The following is a 20,994-nucleotide window of genomic DNA, read 5'->3' as shown; positions in this document are numbered from 1 at the left end:
ATATATATATATATAATCAAGCAACAACAGAAGCAAAAAATAAATCATTCAAATTAACTTACTAAATTTTATTTCTACTAAGACAAACATTTCTCGCATTTACACATCTTACAAAATCAATAGTGTGGCATAGTTTAAATGATAACAATTTTGTAATAATACATAATGTTATATTTTTGGAACAGTGGCCACTTAGTTGCCCAAATTGAGTAAATTCCTTAATTCTGTTTTTCAAATACTCAGAAGATATTATATAACATAGAGTAACCATCGTAAAGTATCTCTTCATGTATTGCCATTCTCTTCTATCTCCCTGAAATCTTCCCTCCTCAAGTATTCCCAGTATATTACTTTTCCTGAAACCTTTTCCTGTCCCTTGTTCTAGAACACACAAGCTCAAAGAACATAACTGGTAAGAAGAAGGAAAACACAAGAAATCAAAGTTCAACTTGGATGGGCAAAAGAAAGAGAAAAGTTTTCAACACTTGATACTAGGAATTTTTATCTTATCACAAATTTATCAGGAGGAGCCCAGATTTTGAGGAGGAGAAGCAAGACATTTAGTATACCTATACAAATTTTTTACTTCATAAAATACCACCATGATTCACAAGGTAGTTGTCATATCACTTACTCATTCCTCGGAATTCCTGAAATAGAATGGCTCTACCAAGAAAATAGACTCTTTAATTGTGAGCAGTATGGAGCCATATGGTATAACTTATGATAGATTGGTAAGGGTGGGAGGTAGAAGGGTGTTTCTCTTTAATAAAAACCTTCCTGAGAAACCAGATTCTGTTAAGTTTTGACATAAAGAACATGATTTCATTAGGAAAGTATCAGTCTTTGGTAATTATTTGTTTAAAATGCTTATTATAATGAAATGACTTAAAGAACACATACCAATTTATGTCTTAGTGAATAATTCTGCCAAAGGAGTACATTATCGTGGAGTCATAATAAATTTCTTGTACACTTTTATTCCATAAGGCCATAAGACTTCATCTCTGGGGAATTTATATCAGAGAGATAAAGAATAATGTTTTGTTTCCACGGGTTCATTTTCCTCCTTTTTAGAAATTATAGTACCAACATAGAATTTGCTACTTCAGCATAACTGTCATTATGATAAAGTACACACATATTCTATTTATTGGTTAAAAAATAAACGAATGATATTAATACTAAAACAAACAAGGCCATTAGCTAAATTGTATACTCATGTGCATACCCTACAGCATGTCATGAAATGGACGTCTTGTAAGTTACCTCCTGGGTTGAATAATGACCACAAGTCCCAAGAAATTGTCTTTCTCTCTCCTATATTATCTTTTATCACCTCTTGAATCTGTCTAGAATTCCAGCTATATATATTAAAATTAGAGTAATAATTGACAATTATATTAAATGGTTATCTCCTGACTGGCATCACTAGGGTTCAGTGTGGTAATTCATGGCCTTACCCCCTCCACCACCACCACTGTGGACCTACTCCTCTACAGGATCATACATAATCCTTGGTTCTGTTTATTATCAATTTTAATCATAAAATAATATGTGATAAATGTAGTAGTAAATTCCTTATTATACTACTACAACAAAATTGTTTAGTAAAATTTTCTACATTGAATTAAAACATTATTAGTTTCAACATAATTAATTACTTAGTGGAAGCCTTTCTGGATTTTCTCCTTTATTTTTTCACTCTGATTACTACTTTGTTCTCAAGATAATTATTAATATAGATTCACAAATAGTAATTGTCACAATAATGTAACTGAAACACCAGAAAATTTGACAAAATCAGTGACTATAAAAGCAGGCAGCAATGAAAAGTATGTACTTGTAGCATGTGCAGACAAAGCCACATGATTCATAGCATCACTGTAATTGGGTAATAATGATGTCTCTGACCAAAATACATCAGTGTTCAAAAGGTGACTTAGCATAGAGTTCTAGCCTTGTAGATATGTTGATACATGCTAACTGGGCTTACAAAAAAACTGTTTTGTTTTATAACTAAGTACAGGGATATTTTCATTAAAAAAAAACTTTTTCTGAAACACAGAACAAAAATTTTTAGACATTCATTTTGGTGTCCCTTCTCTGACACTGTCACCTGATGTGGTTGGTACCCTCTGCCCCAGTGACATCACTGTCTCCTGAGTTTAATATAGCTGCAAAAACTGATAAGTGGTTTTAGATTTAATACTGTTTCAACACCTTGTGCTGAAAAAGTACTTAACAGCTAAAGTGCTATGAGCATTTGAGCATATAGATTATGTATGATGATGCCCATTAGATAGCTCACAGTTATGACAGAATACAAGGAACCAATTCTACATATTTTTCCCTCTCTATACTGGAACATCATTATTGTATACCTTTTGTATAGTTTAATAAGATTTATTTTTGTGGTTTATTAGTTTTTTTTTCAGTTTATTAAATCTGTTATATAACTTATCCATTGAGGTTTTAATTTTATGGTATAAAATTTTCATTTCTAGAGTTTCCATTTGGTCATTCTTGAAATAATTTTAATCCTCATTGATAAATTGCTTCTTTTCCTATACTTATTATTATTTTGTTTCTGTCTGTCATTTGACAGATGTATGTTATATTTTTTGTTCAGTGGTTGAAGTGTCTAAGAATCCTGATTATAATCATGCTGTTGCTTATGTGAGATCAGTTTTAACTAACTGTAGGCCTGAATCATATGCATTTCCCTTGTGAAATGTTCTTCTTTTAATTTGCCGAGAAATTCAAAGATATTGTCACACTGGGACCACTTTTATGTTAATTTCTCAGCCCAAGATTTCCTAAAACTTGGCGTTAGTACATATTGGAATCCTATAACTTTTTGATGTCAACAGTGACAAATTCTCAAGATAGACCTTATTATTTCTACCCAGAGAACAGGTCAAGGTAGACAAATTTGTCTGCTGTTTTTAATCTTCTGGACTCATGGACAAAGTTTCCCTAGTCTATACTTTCACTGAACATAAGCCCATCATTATCCCAGTGTTTTGTGTGAGGTCTAAATGTCAACTGTTCAACTCATCTTCTATTTCCGATGGCCAATAAAACTCCAAGTTTCAAGCCCTGGAATCTTGCTATGGGAACAAACTTTATTTAAAAACTCAGTTTGCTACTTGCTTTCATTTTTGACACTAGCAGATTTTCCTTAATTTCATGGAAAAGAAAATATGCATCTTACAGAATGTTTCTTATAATTTCTTCAGAATTTCTTTTTCTTTGTAACTGGAATTTTATCATGCTATTGAGTTTTTTGTTTTGTTTTGTTTTTTCCCTCTCTCTCTCTCTCTCTTTTTGCCTACTTAAATTCTGGTACATTGAAAATTTAGCATCCATGGATACCACAGCCTTATTGGTAGACATAACAAAAAGTATGATTTTAATACACATGTAATGAAAATTGAGCTTGTTAATTAACATACTACATTAAAATAGTGCTATGTAATTTGAAACCTTTTATTTTGATCATATGAAATTACCAGAAGTGCACATGTAACACAACTTCTGTGAAATGATTCAATGTGCCTCTTGACATTTTTTAGAAATGCCACCAAAATTATTCATGCGAAGTATAATGTTGCTGAAAGAAAAGTAAACCTTGAATATCAACATCCTGATTCTCTAAATACTCTGAAATAGGCTATTCTTCATAATTGCTGTTGAAATCAAATTGGTCAGCTTCATATATTAAAACTATTAAAAGAAGTAAAGATAATTGTGGTAGAATCTTAAAGAGAAAAATTGTGGGATATAATTGACTACAAGAACAGTAATTTTTAGGCTGGCAATATTTCATGATCATACCAGCCCTGAGTACAGCACTTTGGTCAGAAGTAGTCATGGTAAATTTAAGATGATCAGAATTTAGGGACAGAAATCCCACTAACACACACAGAACATACACTGCTAAAAAATTGCTAATAGTAGCAATTGCAAAGAGGAGGGCAGGACATGGTATGAAAAGTATACAAGGGAAGATAACAAGTGGACAATTATCAATTGTCCTCGGACTTCATAGGCAAAGCCTATGGGGAGTTAACATCATGTAGTAAAATCCAGTGGCAGTGGAAGATCAGTGGTAGGATTCCCCCCTTCCACGTGGGAGACCCTGGTTTGATTCGCAGCCAATGCCACCTCATGGATAGCCACTGTCTATTGGTGGGGGCTTGCATATTGCTATGTCGCTTAACAGGTTTCATTGGAGCTTCTAGACTAAGATAGACTAGGAATAAAGGCCTGGAAACGAACATCCAAAAATCAGCCAATGGACCACAACAGTCCAATCCACAATGGGTCAGGACCAGGCAGAATTTATTTTCCATTGTGCATAGGGTCCCCATGATTGAGGGGCTGACTACACAACAGCTAACAACCACAACATTAGAAATACAGCTCAAATTTTAGACTTTGAAAAACCTAGGTAGATAGGTAACAAGCACTAGCATTACTTGTAAGCTGTGTTTATAGCTTGCAATGAAAGGAAAGCAATATTCAATAAAGGGCAAAATACAGTGACCCAGGTACTTAGAGTCATGCCCAAAATCTGGGCAAGGAGTTCATTGTAAATTTTGATGGACAATTCCATACTGGATGGTTAAACCAAACCCACTGTCACTGAGTCAATTCTGACTCATAGTGAATCTTTAGAACATCTTCTGCAAAGTGGCTGGTGAGTTCCAACTACCAATCTTTTGGGTAGCAACCAAATGCATTAACCACTATACCACCAGAGCTGATAGGTTAAGGTCCTTGTATTCCCTTTTTAAGGGTCAAATTGATTATAAAAACTAAGATAAATCTGAATCTTGAGGTGTATGTACACAGATAGGGAGGAGGAGGAAGGGAGCAAAAGGCAAGATTATGTAAATATAGATGAGTGAATTAGAAACGGTCTGGGAGTTAATCAGACGAGGAGTTGATATACTGGATTTGTAGAGTTTGGTAATACTGCTAGATTTATGCATAATCTTAGTAGACATTGTAATACACAGAGTTTTGCTATCTCAGATCATGCAGTTTCCCTTTACTTATATTAGAATAGAAAATTTTGGTTAATTCATTTTCATGATAATTTTAAGAAAATAGACATTTTACATGCATTTGTTTATAGAGCAAAATATGTTTTTGAATATGTATGACTACAGCTAGGTTCTTACATGTTAAAGAAGAAAAATAATTATGATATATTGGGTAATATAGTCTTAATAGAGTACATTTTCATTAAAAATCTCTAAAGCTTTTAATTAGTACTTATTTATGGTGGTTGAATTTATATTATGTTTTATGTATTCATGTTATAAAAGTCCATTTCCTTTCAATTATATCCCACAATTTTTGCTCTTTAAGATTCTACCACAATTATCTTTACTTCTTTTAATAGTTTTAATATATGAAGCTTAAATTTTACAGGTTTTTTTTTTTTTTTTTTTTTTTTTTAACATCAATTTGAAAGATTTTACCTAGAGCTCCCTGGAAATCCTCCCCTTCTACATATGTCAGTAAGAAACTAATAATCAATTTAAAAAAAAAAAAAAAAGCCATTGTCTCTGCTAACTTGAGTTATAATAGATTTTCTGAATCCTATATCCAGCAGTCATTTGTAACAAGAAACAAATCTGTTCATCTGCATGAACCATTGTCTCACTATTTTTTTTTCTTTTCACATTAATTGTTAACTGAATTACCATGTCAATTCTATTAATAATAACTTAGGAGGAAATTGCCATATATATTAGTAGTTCAAGGCTTTTACTTAAAATGTTTCTTGATAGGAGAGGCAGATCTATAAAGTGGCCAAACTTCAGAAACGGGGAACAACCTGAATTCTATTTTTAACATAGTCTTCACAATTAAAGTGTGAAATGAACTTTCTCTGCTAGATTCTCAACTAACTTTAGCTCTCTTACTGTCCATTCAAAGATACTCTTGTTCTGTCTTGGTAAAAGACTCTGTGATTCACACTAAATACATTCATAGGTAGCAATCAACATCTTTATGATATGTGACTATTAATGTCATACATCCAATATCCAAAAGCAAGTCTTAATTATTTTCCACATTAATAGAGATAGCAGATGTTGGGAAATGCAAAAGAAAGTATCCCACATGATATGTTGATTTAGTTTTGGAGTGCATTATTTGTTGGTTTTACCTTTAAAAAAATTGTCAATCATTGTATTCGAAACCAAACCAAATTCACTGCCATCCTTTTGATTCCAACTCATAGCAACACCTATTGTGTTTCCAAGGCTGTAAATCTTTATGGAAGCAGACCACCCCATCTTTCTTCTGTGGAGCAGCTGGTGGGTTTGAACCACTGTCCTTTTAGTTAGAAGCCAAATTCCTTAACCACTGTGCCACCAGAGCACCTTAATAATTGTATTAGTCCTCATAATTATTTTCTGTGAAAGAATATAACATCAAATCATAATTGACTTGATGGTGCACAACAACAGTGGGCCATTGTTACAAAATTTGTAGTGCTTCCATGCAATAAAATATTTCACAACACCACTGATAGCAGTGTTGGCCACATGACTTGATTTAAATGAATATGGTAGTTGAGTTTATATTATGGTAGATAAATTTATATTATGTTTTATATTATGAAAACTGAAAAGGAGGTATGCCATACTTAAGCAGAATATGTAGAAAGAAGCAGTGTGAGGTTGACCACTTACATTTTCCACCTACAGATGGACAGCTCTAGCAGCCTGGATCCAAACATGAAGCAGAAACTTGGAGTAGAATGAAAAAGTAGACTAGCTTTCCTACCCTCAACTAAAGGCATTACAGCATGGTTTCTTGGGTCACTATGAGTGCACAAAGGTTGGGTAAAGGGAGAATAATTATTTAAGCCTTGTGAAAGTTTTGCAGAAGATTTTAAGTAGAGAGACTTCTCTGTCCCCTTTGTGTTCCTGCTCTAAATTCTGGGCTAGTAATTTGGCTAAACAGTGCTCATCTAAGAACCTAGTCAAAGTTCATAACTTTTTTTGAGACAATTTGTTCCAGTTTGAAGTATAATGCACAAAATAACTTCTAAGAATTCAACTTAATAGGTTGAAAGATGGCCTTTCCTATTTTCCTATTTTATACCACTGTAGAAGAAACATTCCAAAAGAGTAATGATTGAACTTGTCCTTGAACTTTGAAATACATTACTATGCTTCTACTGAATGATTTGAGGCACAGTGAATTAAACTTAATAAAGGCTTTCAAGTACTCAGTGCACAAGTAGTGTGTGCAAGAACATTCTGGGGAAGCATACGTTTATGCTTGAAACAATAGCCTTTTATTCTCTTTGTGGTTTTGAACCATTTTCCAATTACTGTGGTGAAAATAAAATTTCTGAAAAAAATTAGCTTAGAAGGTTGGTGTCCAACAAACCTGGGGACTGATTATGAGTATCTGTCCTCAAAGATGTCACGTGTCCCTATGCTTATATAAAATGTATGAGGGTTTCTATGAGTTTGGAATTGACTTGAAGGCAGAGAGTTTGGGTTTTTTTGTTTCAACTTCTCCAACCCCGAGAAGAAAGGGTAGATGAGCAGGGTCTAATGTAATTAGATGTTTCTGCAGAGCTCCCTCTGGAAGATCTGATAAAGATCTCCTTGGATGGGATTTAAGGGTGACTGGTAGGGCTGCCTCCTCCAAGATCCAGTCTTAATCTTTCAGTCCTAACTTAACAAATAAAAAGCTCTACACAAGGAGGAAAGATGCTTGAATATTTTCTTTAATAAATGCTACTCTTAGGGAAAATTGGAAGTATGAAAGAAAGATTTAACCACTCGTAACCTTAGAATGAGAATCCAGACCTTTGTGAGAATGCTTATAAAATCTGTATTTGCTATTTCCAGTCTCAACCAAAATAACCTTATTAAAACATGAGACTATAAGAAGAGGAGAAAGGTAGAAAGGCTTTCATTCTGATTGGCAGAACTTTTGAGTGGAAATTTCTTCATTCTTGGTCAGTCATAAAGCAGTCAAGCAAAACCACAATACTTTGTAAAGGGTCTTCGTTCCCTTAATGAATGTCTGTCTGTCTTATGGTGGGGTTGGGATCCTGAGCTTCAACCCATGTGTGAGAAGCATGTAAGGTGTTTTTGCATTCAATTATTGACATGAAAATATCTCATATATTAATGCACATGTAAGTAGTGGACAATTTTGACATTTTAGCCATCAAAATTGCATGATAGAATTATTGCTAATTGAATAGCTATTAAAAACTTGAATAAAAGCTTTCCATTGCTTGTATTCATCTGTATTACCAAAGTTAAAATGGAAGAAGTAAGTCAACATTTTTCATTTTGCTATTCCAGACTCTATAGAATATGACCTATGTAATTTATTCTTCTTCCCTCTACCCCTTGCTGCCTCCCTTCTTCAATTTTAACAAATGTTCCTCAAGTAGCTAATAAATATAAAACACTGTAGCCAACACTAAATGAAATATTAAAATGAATAAAAAAATTTACTTGCTCTATAATAATTCTCATTCTTGTGATCAGTGTTTATACATGTGTGTGTATATATATATGTGTGTACGTGGCATGGAGTACCATAAGGCCCTTATATAAGGCATTCACTGAGGGCCATTAACGTGAGCTCTCTTCTCTCTCTGATGAAAAATAGCCATGTGTACCCAACTTGTTCAGTTGTCTCACATTTGCCCTATTACAAATGCCCAACTACACAACATGCATCTGTCATTCATACTTCCTTTGATTGGCCTAAACTTGTCTAAGTCCTACTCTTTCTTCAATTGCCAGCTCATGTTTCAACTGCTCTTTGAAGCTTTGCTTTTCTACTACACTCAGAGAGATCTCTTCCTTTTTTTCAGCCATGGAATTAATTAGTTTTGTAATCACTCTGTTCTGAATTATTATTCTTTTATGTGTCAACCTTATCTTTCCAGATAAAGTGTTATTTACTTAAAGGAAATACCTTCCGCTTCTCTGTAACCCCAATTTTTGTCTTGAAAAAGTTTAACGATTACACTGATTTTAACAATGCAAAATGGAATCGGAGAGTGCAGTAAGGACTGCATATTAGATTATGCTCACTTTTCCTTCATGTTTCATTGATAACAGGTACACCTCGGTAACAGATTTCAGGTTCCATTTGCATATCTGTGATATAGTTTTCATAATTTACACATTTTTTAAAAATTGATAAATAAGAACTCTAAAATGTTAGCAATCTGTCACCAGGTGGTGTCAAAGTCACAGTTGTATGTGGTTTAAATAATAGTAAATCATAAGCTCATTTGAAGGCATGATAATATTATACAAGTATACAAATATGCAATTTCAAATTATATTCTATCTACTTACTGTACCAAATTCTGGAAGTACACAGGAGACCCTAAACTTGGGTTTGAAGAGAGACTCTTTTCTGTTCTTAGAAATTCACTTTGTCTATGCACTCCTTTGCCGGCTCAGGGCCACCTAAAAAGCTTCTCTGATGTATGTCCCAGCTTCTCCCATTTCTGAGTGAGACTTGAATGGATCAAAAAGTTGGCTTCCATTTTCCTTCTCCATTAAAAATCACTAAAAATTTCTGGATTCTTATTTAAAATGTTCCTTACTTTCTTTAAATACCACAAGGACTAAAGAGTAAATAAAAATAAAATTTGAAAAATTTTCAACAATTTTTAATTCTCAAACCTATGATTTACCAATTAAAGGGAGAAATTTTCTCTCTTATTCAAGGTCCCTTATATACCCATTCCTCACTTCTCAACATGATTGGTTTCCAAAGACCAAGTCATTATGTGAAATTGGCATTATGCAAGAATTGGGTGCTGTACCCCATCTTCAACACTGTTGTCCCCCTCAGTGGCTCATTACCCATCAGATGCTCCTGTGTAATCTCTGGATATGTGTAGCACAGAAAGATCTCTTTTCCCATCATGTCTTCACCACCACTGTGGAGCCCACTAGGGCTGGAGCAGGTGGTGGTTGTGGTTAGGTGTTGTGCAATGTCTGTCATCTCCCACTGCCTGCCCTAGGCAGGGATCCAGTTTGTCCCATGCCCATTGCCTCCTGCTGCCCACCCTCAGTGGGGACCTGTCTGCCTCAGCCCTGTAGCCACATGTAGCCCCTTTCCATTTCCCCTCCCCACCCCACCCACAGTCTGGCCTCCCTACACCAAATGCCCTGGCACCATCGGGCCCTTGCCCAGCCTCTCCCTGCCCATCCATGACCTCATATCATCTGCTGTGACTTCGCACCTCCATGGCCAGACCAAGATGTCACATAGAAACAGGAAGGTATCTCACAGCTGGTTGACAACCATCCATCATATGGGTCAGTTGTCATCAGGGCCTTTGGTATATTGTTCAGGGCGATCCATGGAGGACACCTCGGGCATGGATATATCCCCAGGTTGGGCCAGAACCGTCAGAGGCACAACCTGAGAATTTTTTTCAAACTTTTCATAAACGTAATATGTTGTATAACAAAATGGTTGAGAAGTGAGGAATATGTATACTATGGCTTCAGTTTACCCTGCCAACCTTACCTACCACACTGCATTATGTGTGCTAATTGCACAGAGGCCCTAGACACTGCCCCATAAGCACATCTTATGTTTTCTTGACTCTTTACTTTTATCTTGACATGCCCATGCTTGTACTCTGCAGTTTCTCTGCCTGTTAGTATCTTACCATCATTTTAAGTAAAGCCCAAATGCTGTAACAGATGTAAAATCTTGCCTGAAAACCACTGCTTTTAGGATTCTTTCCTCCTTTAAATTCTTATATACGTTCATCCATTTCTTTATGTGCATGTATATTGCCTATATTGTATTTATCATCAGACTTAACGTATACTTAAACTGAAAGCTTCTTTTAAAGCAAAAAAAAAAAAAAAACCTTCTTGTAGCGTAGACAAAGTCTAATTATCTATATGTTGTTGTCTTCTGTTCCAGTAGTTCTTTCTGCATCTAGTTGTTCCTATTTCTCAAACAAGAACCTATTGAGTTAATATGAATAGAACTCGTTATATTGTATATATTCTGATTTAGCTTTTGAGATGCTTTGGGTTATATCCAGAAGTATTTTGAAAGAAACATAATTAACAATTAGAAGAAAATGAGAAAAGTCTTTATTATGAGCAGCATACACACAAAACCCCAGCTGAATCTTTTCAGATACAAGGACATAGATTTTTTGACACTTATTTTTCTACCTCTTTTCTAATAGTATGTAACATTAATCAGGGGAGAAAAAAAGAACAGGGAAAAAAGGATATATATTTCTTTTTCTTTTTTTAGGTTTCAGGCTACTCGGGGCTTTACTAATGTTTCTTGAATGAGGCTTTAGAGGCTGTTGGGTGAATGCAAAAAGACATGAAGAAAGAGTCATTAAGAGAAAACTGATAAAAAAAAAAAAGTAAAATAAATAAATAAATAGAGAAAGATTTAAGGAAAAAAAGTTTATAGAAAATGAATTTATAGGTGAAGCTAATTAGTGCGGGAAAGTTTGGAAGCTTGAATTTTACGTTGAAGACATTGGGTGAAAGTGAAATGATTCAAAGACAGAAGAATTACATGAACTGAGTGGGAGAAATGAGTGCTTTACAGTAAATTATATTAAATACATAGGAATGAAATGAGAAAAACTTATGCAGCTACAAAAATTAAAACTACTTAATAAAAGGAAAAACAACCATAGATGGAGAAAGATTTGTTGTGGAATAAGGACTGAGCCTGGGATCTCTAGGAGTTCATGTCAGTGTGGTGACCTTTGTACATTGAAGAACAAATAGGAAATGCCAATAGGACATGCACAGTCAGCACAAAGGGAGGTAAAGTTATTATAAGAGCCATAGATTTAAGTTATAATTGTGCAAAAATATCTTTAAAATGACAAGAAGCATAGCACTAGGAGAGCAAAATTGTGAGAATGATTTTTCAAAAATTGCTAAAATAATATTTATTTCTACTGTGAAACTTGTTTATGGCTTTTGGAGACCAAAGTGGATATACAGATGCAGATATAGGTATAGAGATAGATTATTGTTGTTCTTGGGTGTCATCCAGTCAGTTCCAACTCATAGAGAATTCATATGCAACAGAACAAAACTTTGCACAGTTTGGTGCCATCCTCACAATCAGTATTGTGTTTGAGCCCATCTCATAGATAGTCTTCCACTTTTCACTGACCCTCAACTTGACCAAGTATAAAATGCTTCTTCAGAGACTGTTCCCTCCTAATAACATGTTTAAAGTATATGAGACAAAGTGTCACCATCTTTCTTAGTTCTCTAGTTCTGCTATAACAGAAATACTACAAGAAGATGGCTTCTACAAACGGAAGTCTATTCTCTTACAGTTTAGGAGTCTAGAAGTCTGAATTCAGAGTGCCAGCTCTAGGGACTAGGTGGAGGCCTCTCAACCTTGGGCTTCAACTCTGGAGCATCCTGGAGGCTTCTTCTGATTCACACAGCTACGGAAGGCTGATGAATCCAAAATCAGCAGGTAAAATGGCAGATTGTTCACTCACCAACTGTGAAGATAACAATCCCAACATGGTCAGGCAACACAGTTGGCCACTGGTTCAAGTTCCAGAAACTAGAGATGAAGACTGAACCAAATGCAAGATCCTTTCTATATATACTGAAAGCCACACCTCAAAGGCAAGTGTCCTTCAACTGATTAACCACTCACAGCAGATTCTACAAAAGATGTGATTATACCATGTCAAATCACATTGTTGGGAATAACTACAGCCATCTGCCAACCCATTCAAAATCATGGCCCAGCCAAGTTGACACACAACCTTAACTACCACACAGTCCTTGCCTTTAAGAAGCATTCTGTCTTTTCTTCTTCCAACACAGATTTGTTCATTCTTCAGGCAGTCCAGGGTATACTCAGTATTCTTTGCCAACACCATAATTCAAATGTGTCAGTTCTTCAGTTTTCTCATTCGTTGTTCAGCTTTTGCATGCATATGAGGAGACTGAAAATACCATGGCTTGGGTCAGGCACACCTTAGTCCTCAAAGTGACATCTTTGCTTTTTTGCACTTAAAGGGGTCTTTTGCAACAGATTTGCATAATGCAAATACCTCCTTTGATTTGTTGACTGCTACTTCATGGGCATTGATTGTGGATTCAACTAAAAAGAAATCTTTGACAAGTTCAATATTCTCTGAATATTGTGAGTCCAGATGTGAGGATTTTTTTTTTTTCTTTGTGTTGAGGTGTAGTCCATACTGATGATTCTCATCAGTAAGTGCATCATGTCCACTTCTCTTTCAATCAACAAAGTAGTGTCATCTGCATATCACAGGTTGTTAATCACTCTCCCTCCCATCCTGATGCTGAATTCTTCTTCATATAGTTCAGCTTCTTGGAATATTTGCTCAACATATAGTTTGAATATGTTTGTGAAAGTATGCAAACTTGACACACAACATTTCTGATTTTAAACTACACAGCATCCCCATGCGCTGTTTGAACAATTGCCTCTTGGTCTATGTAGAGGTTCCACATAAACACTATTAAGTGTTCTGGAATTTGAGTTCTTCACAACATTATCCGTAGTTAGTTACATTCCATAGAGTCAAATGCCTTTGCATAATCAATAAAACACAGGTAAACATCTTTCTATTATTCTCTGCTTTCAGCTAAGATCCATCTGACATCAGCAATGATACCATCTTATTTTATGTCCTCTTCTGAATCTGGCTTGGATTTCTGACAGCTCCCTGTCAATGTACTACTAAGACTGCTTTTGAATTATCTTCAGCAAAATTTTACTTGCATGTAAAATTAATGATATTGTTTTTGATATGCACATTATCTTGGATCACCTTGTTTTGGAATGGGCACAAATATGGATTTCTTCCAGTCAGTTGATTAGGCAGCTGTCTTCCAAATTTTTTGGCACAGAAACTGAGCGCTTCCAATGTTACGTCTGTTTGTTGAAAGATCTCAGTGGCTACATCCTCAAATCCTGAAGCCTTATTTTTCATCAATGCCCTCAGTGCAGCTTGGACTTCTTCCTTCAGTACCATCAATTCCTGACCACATGCTACCTCCTGAAATGGCTGAACATTAACCAGTTCTTTTGGGTACCGTTTCTTCCATCTTCTTTTGATGCTTTCTGCATTGTTCAGTATTTCACCCATAGAATCCTTCAATATTGCAGCTCAAAGATTAGATTTTTTTTCTTCAGTTATTTCAGCTTGAGTAATACCATATATGCTCCTCACTTTTGTTTTTCTAACTCCAGATCTTTTCATATTTCATTATTATATTTTACATTGCTTTTTCTGAACTGCCCTTTGAAAATTTCTCTTCAGCTTTTTTACTTCATCAATTTTTCTGTTCATTTTAGCTACACTATGTTCAAGAACATGTTTTAGAGTCTCTTATGGCATCCATTTTGATCCTTTCTTCCTTACTTTCCTTTTTAATGACCTTTTGCTTTCTTCATGTATGATGTCCTTCATGTCATCCCACAACTCCTCTTGTCTTCAGTCATTAGTGTTCAGTGTGTCAAATCTATTCTTGATACGGTCTCTAAATTCAGGTGGGATATACTCAAGCTCATACTTTAGCTCTTGTGGACTTGTTTTAGTTTTCTTCAGCTTCAACACAAACTTGAATTCAGTTGATGGCCTATTCTACAGTTGGTCCCAGGCTTGTTCTGACAGAAGATAATGAGCTTTATGTAGTCAATATCATTCTTGTGTATTCCATCTTGCAAGCTCCACAAGTATAGTTGCTGTGTTCGTGGTTGAAAAAAGCTATTTCCAAAAAACTATGTCATTAGTCTTGCAAAATCCTATCATGTGATCTCTGGCTTCATTTCTATCACCTAAGTCATATTATCCAACTACTGATCCTTCTTCTTTATTTGCAATTTATGTATTCCAATCACCAGTAATTATCAATGCTTCTTGATTTCATGTTTCATCAATTTCAGACTGTAGAAGTTGATAAAAAAAAAAAACTTCAATTTATTCATCTTTGGCATTAGTGTTTGGCATATGAATTTGAATAAAGTCATGTTAACTGGTCTTCCTTGATACATATAGATACAGATCAAGATCCACCATCTGTCTGTCAGTTTTTCTTACTGTGGTAGCTTGCATGTTGCTATGATGCTGGAAGTTATACCACAGTTATTTCAAATACCAGCAAGTTCTCTCATGTTGGGCAGAGTCAGCAGAGCTTTCAGACTAAGCTGGTGATCAGCTTCTAAAAATTAACCAATGAAACATTATGGATTACAACAGGTTATTATGCAGCTCACCTACTTTGTGCACATCATTTGGAGGAAACTCCCATATGAGAACAGATTGCCCCTGATGAAGTTTCCAAAATATGTTTGGTGAAGTAGTAAGAGAGATCCTTGATGGGATGGCCTAATACTGTACCCAAAATGGTGGACTCAAACATATCTCTGATTTGAGAATGATATGGGACTGAACAATGTTTAGTTCTGTTGTACATAAGGGTACCATGAGTTGGAAACAAGGGCAAGTTAACTATAAAAATATAGATAAAATTTTTTAAGTTTTAAAATTTGAAGAATTTGTTTAAGAATTTATTTCAAAATTTATAATTTATATTTATATACCACTTTTAATAATAGGCTGCTGTACATAGTGACTATTGAAATCCAACTAATATTTTCTTCAGTCACATTTAATCTCTGTGATTGTAGGCAAGTTACTCAACCCCCCTGATTTACATTTTCTTGATTAGTACAATAGAATAGTGACATCTCTCTGTTTATACTTGGGAATATTATGTGAAGTAAGTCAGATAAAGTATTGAGCACAGATTCAAAAGCAAGCATTCAATATGTCCTAGCATACATTATTTAAAAAAATAAATAACCAACAACACATTCAATGTCATAGAGTCAGTTCCAACTCATAGTGACCCCATTGGATTTCCAATTTTTACAGAAGCAGACTACTTCATCTTTCTTCTGCAGAGTGTCTGGTGGGTTCAAACCACTAACCTGTTGGTTAGCAGCCAAATGCCTTAACCACTACACCACCAGAGTGGCTTATTATATGTTATAAGGCTTTTTAATTACTACTTATTAATCATGTTTTGTTTAAAAAAAGAGAGAGAGAGAGAGAGAGAGAGTCTTTGTAGAATAATAAAGGAGTGCTGGTGGCATTTGGCCATCTGAACCCACCCAGTGGCTCCATGGAAGAAAGACCTGGCTATTTGATCCTGTTAAGATTAAAGCCTAGAAAACTCTTTGGGCAGTTCTACTCTGTCATATGGTGATCTCTATAAGTCAGAAATGATTCCATAATAGCAACAAAAACCGTAGCAATCAACAGTGTGTTTCTTTATTAAATATGCTTTAGTCCAATGATATTTTCCATGATTTCTTGAGTTTAACTCAAACTCAGAGACTAATGTTCTAATAAAAATGTAGAGATTTGTTTTCTTTAGAAGTATATTTCATTCCAAGCAATTCTGGACCACCCCAACCCCTCCACCCCAACCTCAACATTTCCATTATTTATTTAATAACTTGAGAGATTTGAACTGAGAAATAAAGCTATACTAACTGAATCAAGAAAAAAAAAAAAAAAATCCCTCTCAGGTACAAAATCAGCAAATGAAAATAGATGAGAAGAAATTAACAAGGAAAAATATGGCTTTTGAGACCTATGTATAAAGTATTGCAATGTAATGAATTACTTGTTTCATAGGAATCTATGATGTCTATCTTTAAATTCTTGTGAAGGTCATATGCTATTGTTTAAAAGTGCTTAAAAGACTCATCATTAAGCCCCATTCACAAATGCAATGAAACTAATAAAACACTCCACAGTTGCAGTAGTTCCTAGTTAGGCCCAATCCAGTGACCTATTAAAATTACATTTGTTGAACCAAAACTTAACAGCTGGGAAGCCATCTTGTATATGCTTCAGTGACTTTATGAATAATATTTAACTCCTTTCAACTCCTTCATTCAATATGTTCCTTTTTCCTATCTGACATATGGTAAATACTCTAGCCTGTAATTAGGTAAAATAAAGATTAGAACTAGAAGAACTTGAAAAATCATTTTATGTGCTACTTCAGAGAATTCAAATAATTTTCAACTCAAATTTAATTCATAAAATGTTTTAGTATCCATTATTTGTAAGACATTTTGATTGGTATGATGGGGGTATACAGAGATAAGAATAATATAATCTTGCCCTACAACCAGTAATATGTAAACAAAAAGTACTATATCACGGCTAGCATGGATACACCAAAGGAATACAAAGAGTGCTTCAAATTAAGAGATTGAGGGAGAAAAACTGTATGTTCACACTGCTACATGCAGTAAAACTCAATTCACTAATTCTAAATTTTCTTAACGAATAAACAATAGAAAAAGAATTACTTAAACTGATAATTACTTGGTAATTATCCAAGGTATACACTAAACATCATATTTAATAGTGAAAACATTAAAAACACTCTCTTTAAAAACTGAATAAGGCAAGAATGCCTTTTAGCATCACTGCTATTCATACTGGCAAGTCTAGATAGCACTGTAAGACAAGAAAAATTATTGAAAATATGGAAGATGGAGAGAGAAATGTTCTTACCACCTGTTAGTGAAGGATAAACTCTCTTTACTATATAGTATGAGATGGCCAAAAATATGGCACTAATGCTAGAGAGATGAGATTGACAGTACCTCATTACTCAGTATATTCACTCCTGGAGAAGGTGGGTGCCACACACCATGCAGGGTCACAAGGGGGCTACAGTAAGGAATAGAGTGAACCAGAAGAGGTGTTGGGAGGCAGACTATGTAGTAATAGGAGGATGGGTGCTCTCTGGATCCTGTGGGGGAATGTGATTGATTTCATTAAATAATTCTACAGGCTGGTAGGGACATGCAGCCCATTGGGTTGATGAGTGGGTTGAGTGAAGTTGGCTGATACAGACTCTAGATGGGTGGGGGGCATATCTGTTGAAAGCAGAGAAACTCATAATTGAGCTTTTTGGGGCCTTGTGAAGTTCAGAGATGTCAAGACAGAATTTAAAAATTAAAGTCTTGTAATTCAGGAAGGAGCCAAGAATCAAGATCTCTAAAGGGGAAATTATTAGAATTAATAAAATTTGAATTCTACATCCAACCAAGCTAGAGTAATGGGAACTTAGCCTGGACAACAGGCAGTGGAGAAGTGTGATTCCTGAGAGAAGGAAAACATATGAGGTGATCTTTACAAATATCCCAGCTTATATCCTGGTGAGAATTTCCAGGAATTGGCCCAGAGAGAGGGAACCTAGCCAGAGCCCAACAGTCATCTCACGTTAAAGAGAGAGAATTTGGAGTTTAGTGCTAACCAAAAGGTCAGTGGTTTGAACTCACCAACCACTCTGCAGGAGAAAGATGAAGCAGTCTGCTTCTATAAAGATTTAGAGCCTCGGAAACCCTTCGGGGTAGTTCTCCTGTCCTGTAGAGTCACTATTAATCAGCATTGACTTGATGGCACTGGCTTTGGCTTTTTTTGGATTACAGTGGCTAGAAATTGCAGGGCAGAATAGCAGAGATGAGAAAGTTTCAAAAAAAAAAAAAGATCCAGAAATCTTCAGAAAGTACTTCTCAAATGTTCATCTAAGTAGTGATAAATGTGTGTATGCAAGGAGATTGTACTAGGCTGGGAAAAGAACAACTCAAAAAGAGTAGGCTTTAGTAAATAGATTTACACTGGATCCCTAGCCACAGTAGAAAAATCACATAATACAGAGGACATCAGTTAAAGTACCTATAGAAACAGTAACTCATTACCAAACCAAAAACCAAATGCACTGCTGTCAAGTGAGATCTGACTCATAGCGACCCCTCCTTGGGTTACCAAGGTGGTATCATTACAGAAGTAGACTTGCCCAATCTTCCTTCCAAGGAGTGGCTGGTGGGTTTGAACTGCTAGCCTTCTGGTTAGCAGTCAAAGGCCTTAGGCACTATGCCACCAGATGTCCTAGTAACTCAGTAGTGGGGCAAAATTAGTTATAAATCAAAAACTGCTCTGATCTATATGAAAAATATTAAAAGCAAAAATTGAAAGAATCAAGTTGTTTTTAAATAATTTACCAGTGTAGTGGAAAATAAATTCAGGAATATTTCAAAAATACCAGATCTCAATAATGAAAAAAACTTCTTGTCTGTCATTTAATCAAAATTCACTAGGGATGCAAAGAACAGGAAATTGTAATATACAATGAAGAGAAAACTAATCAATCAGTTGGTCCAGAAATATCACAAATAATAGAATTAGTAGACAAGAACATTAGAATAGATATTTTAATTTTATTTCATATGTTCAGGAAAGTAGAGGAAAGTTACATAGAGAAATGGAAGTTACATATATAATTAATTATATTAATTATTATATAATATATGATATAATTATAATACATAATTATAGTGTTACATAATATAATTATGATATATAATTTAATTTATATTAATTATAAATATAATTAAATCGACATTGTAGAGGTAAAATACAATGCAGTGAAGAAAAAATACACTAGATAGAATTACTAGAAAGCTATGTAGTTAAAGCATTTAGTGTCTAACCAAAAGTTCAGTGATTTGAGCCCACCAGCTACTCCATGGGAAAGAACAAGGAAGTCGACTTACCTAAAGGTTTACAGTCTTGGAAACCCTATGGAGCAGTGTTATTTCATCATAAAGGGTCACTTTCAGTAACAATCAACTCAACGGAAGTAGGTTTTATTTATATAATGGAACATAAAAGATTAATAACCTGAAGAAATTATCCAAAGTGAAACATAAAATTTAAAACTAACTAAATAATTAACAGACTGTCACCTTAGCTGTGGAACAACTTCAAGTAGCCATATATATGTGCAAACTGAGTATCTGAAAGAGACTCAAATTTAGTGCAGTCCATCAATGCACAAGTCCAAGAAGCTTAATCATCTCCAAATACAAGAAATATGACACCTACACCAAGACATTGTATGAATGAAACTGCTTAAAACACAATTTTAAGGAGACAGTTATAAAAGCAGGCAGAGAATAAACATATGTTATGTACAAGTCGTAACAGATATGCCTGAAGATGGATTTCTATTAGGAAGTAATGCAAGATGTAAGATGGAGGAGTGGTGTCATTAAAATAGGAAAGAAGGAGTTGTCAACCTAGAATTATATATTGACGAAATCGTCTTTCAAAAATGACAGTGGTCGAAGAGATTCCAAGATGGCAGAATAGGCAGAAAGACTGCACAGACCCTCTTCAACAAAGAAAAGAGAAACCAATTAACACAGACACAGAAGATAATCCTGGATTCCTGAGCCTTGAAGGGAAGAATATAGAAGTGGACTAAACCCCAACTAGCAGAAGAATTTTCATGAAAATACCAAAAAAGGAGACATAGGAACCTGTGGTCTAACAGCGATTCTGAGTGATTCTGATGGCACAGACAGCGTGGAGATTCCCGAGTGATAGTAGGACCTAAGAATTAACCTAAAAATCAGTCCTGCTAGCCAGGGACTGCATGGAGGCCTGCTCTGGTGGCTGGGGAATAAAAGTGGAAGCAGCAGTGAAAAAGAAGACAGGCTGAGCTGTGGACTTTTGCCTGTCCGGAGGGCACAGCCATTTTAAATGTTTACAAGTGGCTTGACCATTCTGGATATTTAAAGAGACAGCATTCTCCAAGATTCCAGGAACTTAAGAAGAGGTTCTGCTTTCCAGTAACCTCAAGGACACTCTGGATGTGCACAATTGAAAAGGTGCGACATTCCACTTGTTACTCTTACACCCCACACACGCTTGGTGAATGGAGGTGCAGCCATCCCGCAGGAACTCCATCCCAGTCTGTGTGCTCAGACAGAGCCTGAGTGTCCTGCCTTGTCCTCCACTGATTTTTCTTTTTATTTTTTTTTTCCTTTTCTCTTTCTTTTTCTGGTGTTCAGTTTGCTTGTATTTGT

The sequence above is a fragment of the Orycteropus afer genome, unplaced genomic scaffold (genome assembly GCF_000298275.1).
Source record: "Orycteropus afer afer isolate SDZICR_OR568_19922 unplaced genomic scaffold, OryAfe1.0 scaffold00028, whole genome shotgun sequence".
In the NCBI taxonomy this organism is placed as follows: Eukaryota; Metazoa; Chordata; class Mammalia; order Tubulidentata; family Orycteropodidae; genus Orycteropus; species Orycteropus afer.
This window is presented reverse-complemented; position numbering follows the sequence as displayed.